Raw genomic sequence first — 4,927 nt, forward strand, 5'->3', positions numbered from 1 at the left:
CCAGCAGCAGTGGGTGGGTGGGCATGGGGCTTGGGGACAGCTGGGTTCGTGTTTTCTGAGAGTTATACATCTGTATAGTCTTGTGGGATTTTTTTCCTTTTTTGTATCATTTTTACACACTTCTTTTTTTTTCCACACCCCACATAATTTTACCTTTTGTGAATTTAATTTTCCTTCTGGGTGAAGGTGAACTGAACCTGCTTGTTCAGAACATGTGAACGTTTTGGTTTCTTGGGGTGGGAGGGGCTTGTCCGACAGTGTGGGGTCCTGCACCAACTCAGGTAAGATGAAAAAAAAAAGTGGATAAAAAAAAAAAAGGAAAAGTAAAAACTGCTTTCTACCTCTCACGCCAGGCTGTGACCTGCAGTGGCCACAGCTGTGCAGGATATTCAGGAAAGTTCCCGCCAGGCTGGCCTGCTGTGGCCACGGCTATGCGGGATATTCAGGAAAGTTCAGCTATTACCAGGAAAACTCAGCAAAGGAAGTGTGATTTTTGAAATTATTAAAAAAAAAAAACCCACTGAAAGTTTACATTTTATGACCTTATTGTGGATTGTATTTAAACTTGAGAAATATTTAACACGATTGTAACCCTGTGAATTGGTGAGATTAAAAGACACTTGTGTGAAACAGTGGCTCCCTGGTGGTTTGGGGGCTTTGAGGGGGTTGATGGGTTGTGTGGAGGGGACCCCAGCGGACATGAGTGGCCAGCAGGACTGTGGAGGACAGACTGCCCCAGCAAGTCTCTCCTTTCGCCTGAGGTCCGTATGTCGTGTGTGGTGGATGCTTCCCACGGTGTGGGTCCTAGGAATTGAACTCAGATCATGAGTGTCCCTGCCTGCTCAGCCATCTCCATAGCTACTGTTTCTTTTCTTGCTTCAGGAAAAAAATAAAAATAACAAGCCGGCACTGTAGTGGCGCACACCTTTAACCCCAGCCAGCACTCAGGAGGCAGAGGCAGGCGGGTCTCTTGAGTTCCAGGTCAGCCTGGTCTACAGAGCGAGTTCCAGGACAGCCAGGGCCACATAGTATGACCTTGTCTCGAACACCTCCCGTTTACATTTGGAGAATTTCATACAATGTATGTTGACCATTTTCTCATTCCACAGTCCTGGCTGGCCTAAAACTCGGCACAGAGATGGGCATGCCTCTGCCCCCAGCTACTGCACCCAGCCTGACCTGTGTCAGGACCTCTCCAGAGGACAGTCCCCGCTCCCACCTGGAACCATTCTCTCTCCCACCCTCAGCTCACCTTGGGACATCATCACTCCATCTTTGTCCCTTGGGCTAGTTGCATGTGACACTACACTTCTCATCCCCAGCAGCCAGGTGGAGGCCTCCTGGGAAGCCAACTAACTCCCCAGGTCTCCCCACCCCCGCCCTGTGTCAGACACCTGTCACCCCCAGGGGCCAGAGCTCCTGGCAGCTTCCCCAGCCCCCAGCCCTCTCTCCCAGACCCGGGTGCACTCCTGCCTTAACCTCCAGAGGACTGAGATCGGAGGCATGTGCCGTGTGCCACCGCCGCTCCCAGCTTGGCGCCTCAAGGGTTTGAGTGGAGAGAGGATCCCTGAATGTCAGTCTCACACCCAGGGGACTGGGAGACTGAATGACTCAAGGTAATTGAGGCCAGGTGGACAGGCCCAGACCGTGGCCACGTGACTCTCATCCTGCCTGCTCTGGCCAAGTCTGGCCCAAGCTGGTCCCTCACGAGGGTACTGACAGAAAACAGCTGGCTGCCTCCTACTGCCCCTGAGACCTCCTCCTGCCCCTGCTACCGCCCATATTTCTGTATTAGCATCTCTTGGGAGACTCGCTGGGCTGACAAGCACCAGAGAGAGAACTGAGCAGCCCTGAGTGTCTCACAGCCGGGTCCCATCCAGTGACCCACAAAACTGTTCTGAGCAGACCTCCCTCCTCTTGGGGGTCCACTGTCAGCCTTTCTCCCTGAGGATTTCCCAGATGGTGGGCTGGCTTGTGGATCCCACAGGGAGAAGGTGGAGGCTGGAGCTGGGTGGGCACTGGCAGAACAGAGCAAGAGAGCTTCTATATGGGTGGAAGGCGCAAGGATGTCTGTGCCTCAGTTTCCCCTGATCCGGATCCTCCATACCTTGCTGTGCCCTGCATTTTCTCAGAGGTCTAGCAACTGGGTGGTCCCGGATGCCCAAAGTGTGGCTTTTGTCCTCAGCTGACACAACTGGACTGTCCTCATTCCAGGGGCCGGCTGGGGGCGGGCTGACCCCTAACCTCACAGTGCGCCTGGGAAGGGGAGAGTAGCCAGGTCTCCACGAGGGAGGCCTTCTCCAGCTGCTGACCAGCTGGCTCTGTTCCTGTCTGGAGTCCTAAAACTTGTAGGCCTGACCGACCCAGATAAGGATGTACCTGAGCCCTGAGGCTCACGAACTTGTCACTGCTGGGTCTTATAAGCAACCCCCTTAGGGAGGCCTGGATTCCCACAAGGGCCTCACCCACTGCTCACAGCTGACAAGTGAAACTCAGGACCAAGTTCAAGCCCCAAGTTGGCTCTTGGCACCTCCACCCTTCTTTCTGCTGAGAGCAAAACCCAGGCCTTCAGGATTACCCCCTATATCTTTCATCTTGAATGCCTTTTCTTAAAAATTTTACACAAACCGGGCGGTGGTGGTGCAGGCCTTTAATCCCAGCACTCGAGAGGCAGAGGCAGGCCGATGTCTGTGAGTTTGAGGTCAGCCTGGTCTACAAGAGCTAGTTCCAGGACAGGCTCCAAAGCTGCAGAGAAACCTGTCTTGAAAAAACAAAATAATTGACACAACCCGTGTACTTGGACGACACCCGTGTCACCGTGTCTGCTTTCTGTGGTGCTAGGGGTGAGCCCCAGGGTTTCGTGCATGCTGGAGCCACCCTCTACCACCCGTCCCCACCCCTTTTCTCTTTGTGAGCCCAGGTTATTTTTAATTACAGGTGCATGTATTTATGTGGGCGTACATTCACTTGCATGCAGGTACCTTTGAGTGCCAGAGGCGTTGGATCCCCTGGAGCTGGAGTTGGTGGGGATTGTGAGCCGCTCTGGAACGGGGAGCTAGGAAATGAACCTGGGTCCTCTGCAGGAGTAGCAAGGGCTGTGACCACCGAGCCATCTTCACACATCTCTTCCTAGTCACACTTCAGCACTGAAAGTCGCTGCGATCTGGGTCCCAGGAAGTTGAGGCAAGACAGGGTTTTTTTTTTAATTATTTAATTTTATTTTATGTGTATTGTTGTGAGGGTGTCAGATCCCCTAGAACTGGAATTACAGTTGTGAGCTGTCATGTGGGTGGTAGAAATTGAACCTCGGTCCTCTGAAAGCAGCCTCTTATCCTCTGAGCTATCTCTCCAACCTTGAGGATCTGGAGTTTAAGGACAGCCTGGGCTACGTGAGTCCTGGGAGGTGAATTCCCTCCCTCCTACGAACCACTAACAAAAACACACAGGCTGTGTCCTTCGATGCTCGCCTCCTCCTCCTCCTCCTGTTGTTTTTTTTTTTTTTTTTTTTTTCGAGACAGGGTTTCCCTGTAGCTTTGGAGCCTGTCCCGGATCTCACTTTGTAGACCAGGCTGGCCTCAGACTCACAGAGATTCACCTGCCTCTGCCTCCGGAGTGCTGGGATTAGAGGCGTGTTCCACCACCGCCCGGCTCTCAGATGCTTTCAAAGGCAGCTCCACATCCTCCACTCTGCCCCAGGACTTTGTTCGCGCCCTGTACAGCACGGTGTTTCCCTGAGTCTCCTGCTCCAAGCGGCTGCCCCAACCCCTCCGCGTTCTCCACGTCCCCGCAGCTTGTGCCTGCCATCTGGTGGCCACATTAAGTGCCATTCTCCACCGCAACTGTCTCCTCTGCTAGGAGGACGCGGAGTCCCAAGTTGGCACCGGCATGCACCTCCCTCCCCTGGGAGGCCCAACAGTGGCTCAAAACCTGACCCGTGCGGCCCCGGCTGGTGCAGCGCTCCGGACAGCCACATCCGCGGCTGCAAGATTCAACACTGGCATCCGTTCTTCTTTACTAACAGCACATTAGGAAAAAAACAAAACAACAAAACCCCTTGGTTTGAGACCTGGCCTACGGCCAGCAGGCTGTGACCTGAGGCTAAAGGCTGTTTAGCTGGAGATTGACTTGTTGGGTCTACACCGAGTGAACCAAATACAAATGTGAAATTTATGACGCCAAAGAGGAAAGGTCAAAGAGGAGGCTAATCAATAAAGGATGTTCGCGTTTAATCATCAAAGCGACGCCCTGGCCAGACGTGTTATCCTTGGTGTGTATGTAACCTGATCTTACATGCAGTAACTAATTTCTTTCGGTCTAAATAAAGCATGTAGGTCTTTTTATATATTTTTGCCTTAAAACAAAGTTTAAAAAGTAAGCCGGCCATGATGACAGGCTTGTCATCTCAGCACGCAGGAGGCTGAGGCAGGGGAACTGGTCGAGGACTAGAGTGTCTCAAGACGAAAAAAACAACTGTAAAAGTTTGACTCATTTGAGCCCAAACACCCAGCAGAACCGGTGAAAATCTCTAGTCACTCTGCATAGCAATCGCCTCTGATCTGCGGTCCAAAACAAACCCTGCGAGCAGTCAGCGGGAGCAAGCACGGAGAGCGCAGAGCGCGCGCGTGCGCGGAGCGGCTGGTGCCCCACCCCCGAGGGCCCGCGTGGCGGGATCCCGCTCCCTCCGAACTGGTACGCAGGCGCAGCGCAGGGAGTGCGGCTCCACCCCCCCCTGGCGAACGTTGTACGCGTGCGCAGAGGAGCTCCGCCCCACGCGCTTCCGTGCCGCTCTAGGCCTGGAGGAGCCGGGAAGCACCGGAGAGCTCCGCCTCCTCGCCACAACGAAGCTACCGCGCATGCGTGCGCTCTCCCGTTCGGCCGCTAGGAGACGCTCTAGCCGGCCAGGAGCCATCTTAAGAGTCTCGCTAGG

The sequence above is a fragment of the Microtus oregoni genome, unplaced genomic scaffold, assembly GCF_018167655.1.
Source record: "Microtus oregoni isolate MIOR12 unplaced genomic scaffold, Mior012 000019F_ref0000042, whole genome shotgun sequence".
Taxonomy (NCBI): Eukaryota; Metazoa; Chordata; class Mammalia; order Rodentia; family Cricetidae; genus Microtus; species Microtus oregoni.